At 37.9% G+C, this 10,743-nt stretch overlaps 1 pseudogene; it reads right to left on the bottom strand.

Moving 5' to 3' along the window:
* Positions 1-294: 294 nt before the first annotated feature.
* LOC102006293 lies at positions 295-4,065 on the bottom strand (annotated as a pseudogene).
* Between the last annotated feature and the right edge of the window lie 6,678 nt (positions 4,066-10,743).

The raw sequence follows: 10,743 nt of genomic DNA, 5'->3' as shown, positions 1-10,743 counted from the left end.
ACCTAATAAATGGAAGAATACATTTAAAGGTTTGGTTAACAAGGGAGTACCTCCTTGCTATTTAAGTCATATCACAAAAAGTAATTTTATCTACAAAAACTCCACAGCATCCTGCATTGAAGACTATAAAACTCAAATAGTATGTGTAAATATAACTTTAAAAAAGAAATTAAAATTAACTTCCAGATAATTATAAAGTGGTTAATTCTATCCAGGCTGGTAACAAGTTTTCCGTGCATTAAGTGACAACACAAGCTGAAGAAGTTGACAGACAGTGATCAGACACACTCTTCTTCATGCAGTATACGTCGAAAGATGAGCGACAGATTCAAAGCCTGAAAATTCATACTGAACAATGTTCCTTACAATGTGATTATCATTGAGAGTGATCTGGACAGGTTCCTTAGTAAACAGAGGATCAAAGTTGCCCAAACCAAATTCCCTAGAAGTACATGGTTTAAAGGGCTGTACCATCTGCTTTTGTTCCATCACGTTCCAGTTCACATTTTGAAAGAATGGATCATCCTGAACACCAGCAAATCCTGCTTGGAGATGACAGCCCAATTGTTCCCAGGTCCTTGTTCAGAAAACTCCCCAGGACACTTGTAGCTTTCACAAACAGAGAACATGGTATGTGAATTTTTCTTTCCAAATAACTTGCAAGAGATAACTGAGTTTTGATCACAGTCCTCAGAGCTCTGAGCCATGTGAAATGGAGACTCTCTGACCATTCTCTCAAACATCAGTTCTCCAAGAGTCCACCAGTTGACACTGAAGCCATGATCTTCTCTTCTAACTTCTGGAGCAGGGTTATTAGCACCACCACAGAAAGTGTTGGTCATGTCACCTGGCTGTAGTCCTCTGTTACAGAGGCAATAGCCAGTGAGTTTGATGTACCCTTCTGAGTCCACTAATAAATTGTCCCAGTTCAAAATTCTATAAAATATTCCTGGCTCATGAAGGTCATTGAATGTTAAACTAATTTCTGCAGAGTAAAATCTGGCATGTTTTTCAGGAAATACTCTTTGCTGCTGCATATGAAACATTAGAGCTCCTCCGTTTACAAACTCTAAATCAAAAATCAGTCTGCTTTCTGCCTGAAAGCAAGAATATAGTCCAAGGAAAGGATAATTAGATGCCAGCTCCAAAACGTGCTTCTCTGTACCCGATCAATGTTGACACGTTCTTTTCTTAAAACTTTCATTATATCAGTATGATCTGTTTTTCTCTGCCTCATGCAAAGCAAATTGAAGTCCTAAAAACCTAAATTGGATGAGGCTGTACCACTTTCCCTGGTGTTCACCACCTCATTGTTTCCATCATCTTGTTCCAAACTCTTGTGACTCAAAGGATTATATGGAATTACTCTCTGTGCAGTATTGGAAGGCAGGGATTATTGATTCTTTGGCATTATGGGTTCTTGTGGCAGAGAATGCTGTTCATATTCAACTGAGACAAGTTTGTGGTACTTCTTATGAACCAAGAATTTACAATGGGTACACTTATACACTTGGAGTGCAAGCCCTTCTACATTGTATATGTAGATGGCACAATAAGCGTGCCTGTGGAAACATATGGTTTGGTAAGTCTGGCCTTTTGCACAATAAAGCTTTCTCCAGAGGCATGCACCTCTGTGGTAGATGGATTTATCTTCTCCTAGAAAAGGCATTTCAGGATACCCTGGTACACAGTGTGATGCACGAATTAAAAATTTAGGATCCTTATTTAGTTTGAAAAGCCTAAAGGCTTCTTCTAATTCCAAATGAATTGGTACAACACACAAGTCTCCCTTCTCATCTACCAATTTCAGGATTAAAAGTTGCTCAGTGTCAGAACACAGATCTCGAACTTCATTGCACAGTTCCTCAAAAGAGATGGAACACTCAAAACTTATTAGATCTCTTCACATAATCAGAGCCTATCTGGTGGAGGTGTTGAACATGGAGGTGTTCTGGAAGGAGGGGCTGCACACAAAAACTGGCACCAAGGGCTCCATGAGTGAGTGTGACTTCACTGTCTATGGACTTTCGCAAGGCTTTCTGTGAAGTTATTTCCAGTAGAGGTGTCCAGGCCTGGGGGGATATAAACGAGGCTTCTCAGTGTCTCTTGGCAGCTGGTGGCTGTGACTTTGGTCTCCCATCCTATACTTCATTGACTCTCTAGGTTTCTCGTGCCCAGCTCTGAGGAGATCTGCCTAGAAGTACTGGGTGTTAGGGGGCCTGACAAAGCTTGCTCTGAGTTCTTTCCAGTTTCTGTGCCATTGGCATTTGGGGTTATGGAGACTTCATATGGGTACCTTGCTTTTACTAGGTCACTGGTGCTCAGTCTTAAGGAGAACTGCCCTGGGGTACCTGGGGTCTGGGACACTGCTGCTGCAGCATGCCCTGTGGCATCTGAATGGAGTCAACTTTTTTCTCCATCTTTCACAGATGCTGTTCTTGTCTGAACTCCTGAGGCTGTAGCCTCTGCAATTGGAGAAATGCTTCAGCATGTTCTCTGCTGACCGTCTCCAGGCAAGCGAGCTGCTTAGGAGATGGCTGTTACTAGATAGTGATGTCAGTTAACAAAGGCTCCAAGTTCTGTATAGGCAAATTACCAAGGAAGTGAGGTTATGTCTTGGGGCTTCACAATCTGAGTTCCCACTCTTATAAGAACCGATGGCCCATCTTTTGCTTCATGCTAAGTAAATCAGTGGTCACTTCCTTACTTTTATTTCCATCTAAGTATCTTTTTATCTAATGTATCATCTATTTAACTATTGTACTAGGTCTTGAACCTTGAATCTTCATACTGAACTTAATCCTCTGATTTTTTTCAGATGCCCATTAAGTGTCTCACTATGTCATTAAATTTGCCTGGTTGGACTCCACCTTGTGATCTTCTTGCCTCAGTTGCCCAGAATGCAGGGGATTACACTCAGGCACCATCTTGTCTAGTTGGGTGAAATACACAAGATCATAATTTTATAATAAAAACATTTATTCTCCCATTACATCAGCCAGCTGGGCATCACAGTAGCTGTGCAGCGGGAACACAGGAAGTGATCTTGGTCTTCACACACTTGTGTGATAAACAACAACGTATATGCACACATAACAAATTACCAATGGGTGAGTTTTACCTTGTGCTTTCATCATTTGTTTTATTAAATATTTGTTTCTATTTCTCTTGTAAAAGTAGCTTGATTTAGTACAATGTCACAGAAAAAAAGCTTTTACCACTGTGGGGGGAGATTACTTGGCTGCTGTTGATGTGCTGTTCTTTTGACCTGGCAGTTCCACTCCTAGGTATATATTTGAGAGAAGCAAAAGCATAAACACCTTCAAAGGCAGTTCAACTCATAGAGCAGAGGACTGTGGACCCTGACAAAGATTTATTCTAGAATTTTCTCAGCACCTGTATTTATGATAGGCAAGAACTGGAAACAGCATGCATGTTCACCAACAGTAGGACTCAATACGCTGTGACATATTTATAGATAATTAGATATGTAATGTTTTATGTATATTATATATTATACTGTGCAATATATTTGTATAGTATACATATATTAGTATATATGTATAGTATATATTAGTATATAATGTGTAATGTATTTATATAATGGCAATTACTGAGTAAGTGGATAGAGTATTTCTTTCCTCCCCTGTTGCCACACACTTGAAAACCAAGCCAGTTAAAAAATGGGGAAGCTTCCCACTAGACACAGATGCTACTTGTTCTGCTTACCCACTAGTTTATCAGGGCACTGGAACTACTCTGCCACAGGAGTTTAAGGGGTGACCCTAATTCTGGTCTCTTGCATGTAAATAAATATTTTATAGTATAATAAAATCCATAAAATTAAAATAAATCTATTGATAGGAATACTCTTAAAAATAACTATGGGAGTTAGATGCCCATGCCACACTCCTTTTTTAAAGAAAATTAATCTTACACTGGGGAGGGAGTTATCGGAGCAGCTCACCTGCATGCGATTCTATTTCTCTGCCCACATGTAGGAGCAGTTGCCTTGTGGTTACCTGAAGGGGAAGGAGAGAATTTAGTAGGAGGTACTGTAACCATGGTCACGGCAGTTGTTTTTTGAACACATTCACTTTTTTCTTGCTGTGCATTTTATTTTTTCTATACATCTAAATTTTCATCTTTAGTTCCACATCTTTGGCAACTTGTGTGTCTATGTGGAGGGAACCTACATGACCAGGTGGCATGGCCTTTTGGCATGCATGTCCTTCCCTGGCCGTGTTGTTTCACACATTCATTCATACTTAGAATTGGCAAGAGAGTATTTAAAAAGGTGTTCAAGGAGATGACACAGGCTCAGAAAGCATTTTTTCACGTCTTCATTTTATTAGACAGGCCAAATGTCTCTGGTTGAAAAGGGGCTATTAACTCAGTCCTTGACTCCTTGTCTGTCTCAGAATAAGATCCTTTTAAGGAAGTGAATAGTACTTATCCATATGAAAAATACACGTTTTGAGGATCACTATCTTCAATTATGAAAACTGCAGACATAAAGAGGAAGAAGTAAAATGTCCCCAGGAGTTATTAGGTAACATTGTTGGAGAGAAAGCTGCTATTTCTCCTGTTTTTCCATATAAAGCTTTGCATTCTTTCTATTGAAGAGCCTATGCTATTGCTAGATTTCTGACTTAAAGCACATAATGCATCCCAAAGGGTGCAGAATGCTGCCTCTTTGCTACTACTCCAGCTCTACCACCCTGGGCCAGCCCAGCAGGTTTTGAGGCCAAGTGCAAGTGACATGGTCAGTGGAAGCCATTGGGAGATGATAAATTCTGTTATATGAGATGTTATACCAATGGATCTGTTATACTGTAAACGTGTGCATAGTACATTGCCTAAGGATCTTTGGGAAAATAAGGTGGATGCATACATTAAAATAGCCCCATATCTATGTGGAGGTCCAGTTGGCCCTTGTAAGGTGGTTCACGGAGTCATAAAGTAGAGTTGTTATTGTCATAAAGGTTAAGTGGAAGACACTAGAGCTATCACAATATACAAAAATAGCAAACTAAAAGAAATTGTGTATAGCATGAGAAATTGCAAAGCTTATTTTCATGAACACAATCTGAAGGAAGAAATGTAAGGATTCCCACCAATCTCCATATAATTCACATACTGTGTGTCTGTGAAGAAAACAGATCTTAGAGAATGAGAATAGATTAGTGTATATTTAATCAGCAGGGACTCTACTTGAAATTGCTTTTCCAGGTGCACTTTAATTGCCAGAACATATTTACACATCACTTGGCACCTGGTGTGGAGGCATTGAACTGGCAACCACATTTTCTCTATGCCTCTTAATAAAGACCATAAAAAGCAGTTTTATTTCAACTGACAGGACCAGCCTTTGGCTCTTTTTCTTGCCTCACAATTAAATCAACCCTTCAGCACTATGTCAAAGCCGGAGACACTGATCAACTTTGCAGTTTACAAGCCCAAGAAGAAAAGAAGGCTGTGCACCAGGACCAGGCTGTTCCCCAAGTTGCTCTGCCACTTGGGGCATAAGAATTCACAGAAAGGATCTTGTTTAAAGTATTAGGTGCAGATAAGGATTTTTAGTGGATCCTTTGACAGGGACTTGGGTTAGTCACAGAGCTAAACCTAGGATTCTGGGGCTAAGCTTTGCTACCTTTTGTACATAGTCTTCTAAAAATAGGCCTCTTGTTACCAAGCCTTAGTAGAGAACATGAGCTATCCAGCACAAACTAGCTATTGTCTGATCTTTCAGTGTGTACAGCTAAGCATGCACAGTAGCACTCCATAATTAGCTACACGCAACTCCTGCAGGTACAAGTAAATTCCATGAACATGTGGTCCAAAAGTTTATTGCTCATATGTCTACCGCACTGACTTCTTTCACAACCCAGCCATATGTATTGATGAGTGAATGAGGAGGATATACCCACACTTGGTTCCCAGAAGGTTTTGCAGGAAATTCAGGCGCTGCCCAAATATAAACTGTTGGAAACCTCCTGCAGGTATTAAGCAAGTTCCTGAAAATCAATGGTACCCTCCCAGTGATTAGAACATTCAGCAGCATAGCTGGTTCCTCATTTTGTCTGGAAGGAGATAGGACCAGTAAAGTGGACTCTCACAGATTTACAGGCTGTTTTCAATGAGAACTGTCTGATACAGGATTCAAAGATAACAGAAGTTCACCTGTAGCTATTACAATTTAGTAGGATCATTAAATATATGTATTCCTCATGTTTATAGTTTAGTTGTTTTGTACATTTTTCTTATAATTAATAGTTGAATACTTAATGTATGAACTTCAATATTTAGTATTTGGCAGAATAAAAGGAGTGACTAGAAGATCTTGTTTCATAATACATCTTAGCATGAAGTTAAAAAAATTGAAGAAAAGTCACTGGTATTTTACTAGTAATAACTGATAATAATCATGAGAAAAATAAAATTCTTATCAGTGTATAGCATATCGATCTGTTGTTCTGGCAATGTAGGAGGATTTTAGTTGTTTGGTCACTTTAAACTGTGTGTACCTAGTCTCCCATTTGCATGAGGCCATAAGTCCATGCCATATGTGAGACAGATAATTCAACTTTTCTGTTGGTTTTGGCCTTCACAATTGTCATGTTTTCTGGCGAAAATTCTAATACTGTGTTAGACTTCTCTACCTCTTCTATCACAGGAAAATCTAATACCTCAGAGTCTCCTCTCTTGAACCTCTTTTATTTTTTTCTTTTTCCCCCTATTTCTTCTCCCCAGTGTTTACATTTTGAGTATTGCATGCTAAAAATGGCATGGCACCCAAAGGGAAAAGCTAGAAAACAAAAAGAAACCCTTGTTTCTATATATTTCCAAATGTCATCAATAGAATGCCTATGTACAGCTTGATGTTTCTTATCCCTAGACAGTGCATGTGAATGCCACTCTAACTGCACATCTATCTACTGATTTATCAATCTATCAGCATGTCAGTTACTCAACTATCTTACACATATCTCTGTGTGCACAGAAAACTGGGATTATGACTGGGGTGAGTAGAGCTTTTAGAAACATTTGCGCCATTTTGGAATAACAATTTATGACCTTCTTTGAGGTCTGAATACAGTTGAATTTCTACTACTCTAAAATACTTAATATTTTATTACTACTTAAAAAACATAGTGAATTTTTTTTGTAATATACTACTGAAGAGTGCATTTTGGATTAAAGAAACAGTTAAAGATAGGCCCACAGAAACAATTATTGAGTGATAGAATTTAAAGGCAATTTAGAGAAGAGTAATAAAGTTACAAATCCAAAATAACCATGAACTGAAACTAGCATGATCTTCTTTTATTTTCTACATTAATTTTTAAAATGTGAACTGGTCAGTTGTACAAATTGTTAGATTTATTATTTATACTTGCAAAGTACATAGATTTAGCATCTGGTTATTTCATGTGATATATATAAGAATTGCAATAAAAATGGATAGAATGCCCTGAGTATTTATTTCTTTTTTTAACACTTAGTAAAAAATTTTTAAATGAATAAGTGAAACAAAGACACAAATGAAAACACGTTTTCCAATGGCGATGGAGCGGAAAAGCGAAAACACTGCCTCTAGTACCCCTCACCCTCACCACGATCCTTACCCCAGTTCCACGTTTCCAGAGTGACTGAGAGACGCAGTATATTTCATACACATCTTAAAGCTGAATTAGTTAGAGAAAAAGAGCAAGAGAGAGACACAAAGAAAGGAGATTATTTAAATGATTATTACTAGAAAGCTCCCTAAGGTTAAAAGGAGAGATTAAGAGCTAAATTCGGAGGAGAAAGGGTAAGTAAATAGAGTCGAGAGAGTTAATAACATTACTCTCTTTCCCTTTCAGCTTTCTCTATTTCTCTTCCCTCTCTCATCAACTGAGACTTTATTCCCGTCCACTTCAGAGGGACCTTTCTTTCCAAAACATTCATCTGTGCTCACATTTTCATAACCACACAACTAGAATGAGAAGGAATTATGAAATTATTGTGGCAAGCCTCGGTACAATAAAATTGGGATAAAGAGCTCAAATACATTTATTAGGGAAGGATTCCCACCCATTATCCATTTATTACGGCTGTGATGGGAAGTAGGACAATCACAAGCCAGCTTATTTTCAGGCCTCTAGTTTTTTCTAGGGTAATAAAGAATAATTTCAAAAAGTGCTTGAAGTTAACAACGTATGGTTCAAGAACAGACAAATCATAGTGTGATAAACAGAAAGCCCCTCCTGAACCCTGCAACCTCTGTGATTTGTATTTATTACATGTCATTAAAATAATGTGTTGAACAAAACAATGATCAGGATAATTACCAAGTGTAGGGTTCCAACTCTATAGAGTGCTGTTTATGTCTTAGTTGCAAGTGAGAGCAATTTCAATGAGAAGTTTTCCTCATTTTATTCTGAAAATGTCAGTGACATTTGTATTCCAAATGAAGTCAAAAGTAATATGAAAATGCTAGGAGATTTAGAGCTGTATGGATGATTTTAAATATTCCTGCAGAGCATAAGCCTAGAGCTGACAGAGAACCCTCACCCCCTGCTAGACACAGCTACATTTATTATATGCCACATGAGGGGTAAAATGGCAAGCTTGACATTAAATTGTCAAGGAGAGAAAAAGAAAAGGCAGGGGAGAGGGACAGAGTGATTAGCTCTTCTTTCTCAGCGTCCTGTACATATTTAGCTAAACTGTGTTTCTGAAGATGTACTCAACTTGCCTAAGAGAAACTGCTAAAAATATGAAATAACATGAGTGAATACAACATAGCTTTACTTTCAAGGCTGGAAAATAAACAGGTCAAGGACAGCATAAACTTGTACATATTTCCCCATGTGTTTTTGTGCTATTGTAATATGTATGGCTTCTGTGGCTGGGGATTTAGCTCAGTGGCACAGAGCCTGCCTGGCAAGCGCAAGGTTGTGAGTTGGATTCCTGGTACTGGAAGAAAAAAACAAAACAAAACAAAACAAAAATATGTATGGTGTCTGAAAAAGGTATTTGAACCTCACCTAGTTTTCAACATCTACCTTAACCCCCTTGAAGTCACCATCTTCTCTTGCCAGTATCATTCTAATATCCTCCTGGAGGAGATCTCTTTGTGCACTCTGCCACACTCAATGGAATAGCTACAATGAAACTATGCAGTATGTATATGTATCAACACCACAAGCTACACACAGTCACTATGTGTCAAACACATATACTAATCGAAAGATATTTATAAAGAAAATGGAAAGTGTATATATATATCAGTTCAAGCCACTTTCATGCTCAAAACTTCCCATCGGTGATCTATTTTACTCAAAGTAAATAATTAAGCTATGCAGTGGAGTATAACACCTAACATGATCTGAATTCCTTTACCTATTGGAGCCCTTCTGAATTTGTATGCCTTATCACAGATTCTATAGTGGCCACTCTAGCTTCCTAAATGCTCCTGGAACATTTCAAAAGATTTATGCAATCTGAAGAGAAACCAGAGTATCTTGGAACACTTCAGAGTGACTTCTGCTTTACACCTTGGCTTATAATTCCTTCTATATTAAAGCTCCCTGTATTTGTCTGGGGTCTACCTCCTGCCCCACTCTATACCCCTTGAGGTCTTTCCTGACAGGCCACTCCTTCAAGAGAATTTCCTGTGGGTCACACTAAAATGTACAATCACCACCAGCAGGTCCACTATTCCCATTTCTTCTCAATCCTTTTCCCCGGCATATAGCACTTTCTAACATTAAAGACAGAAAAATAGAAAGTGTGATAGCTCATTTTGTGCCAACTCAATTTGTCTCTGAAGTGCCCAGATATTTTATTCAAACATTGCTCTTTTTGTGGGAGGCTGTTTGTAGATGAAATTAGCATATAGATAGGTAGAACTAGTAAAGTGGATTATCCTCCCAAATGTAACAGAGCTTTATCTAGTTATTTGAAGTCTTGAAAAAAACAAAAGGCTGACTGTTCCCTAAGTAGGAGAGAATTTCTCTTACTCAATCACTTTTGAACTAGGGCACTGGCTTATATTTGTCTTTACACTTCATCTGAAATATTATTCTTCAGTTTTAATCTTGTTAAGTTTAGGACTGGAATGACACAGTTTCCTCACCTGGGTCTCCAGATGGTGATTTTTTCCTGAAGAAGTTCTACAATTAAACAAACATATTTTTTACAATCATACAAACACATACAAATACACACATATAAATGCTTGCATAAGTATATAATAGTTACTCAGCTGTGTATATATGCATGTCTCTTCACATATACATAAGACTATATACTTGCATTTATATATCTATGTATTTGCATGTCTATATATATATACACATACATAAACACACACCAATCTCTTCATATATGTACACAGTCTTATGTATGCATCCTATTGATTATGTTACCTGGAAGACCCTAATACAATAGACAGATGATAGATGATAAATAAGATTGATCAATAGATACATACATGTGTATCTTTTTATAAGTGTATACAGTTTCATCATTAATCTTCTGCCTTCCCCTTTCACTAGAATGTAAACTTGGTGATAATACTGATGTTTTTCTTCTTTGTTCATTGTCATATTACCAGCATGCTGTCTAAATATATGAATGAAAAATGTATACTACACACTTCAGTAAAAGAAAGAGTGTGATGTTTTTCAACAGATGGTGTCACCCTCCATGCGGGATCAAGAAGGTCATTCTTTTTCACAGAAAATCACTACACTG

This window comes from Chinchilla lanigera, unplaced genomic scaffold (assembly GCF_000276665.1).
Source record: "Chinchilla lanigera isolate Chin_1 unplaced genomic scaffold, ChiLan1.0 scaffold00042, whole genome shotgun sequence".
Lineage (NCBI taxonomy): Eukaryota > Metazoa > Chordata > Mammalia > Rodentia > Chinchillidae > Chinchilla > Chinchilla lanigera.
The sequence above is the reverse complement of the archived record's forward strand: the minus strand, read 5'-3'. Positions and strand labels throughout refer to the sequence as shown.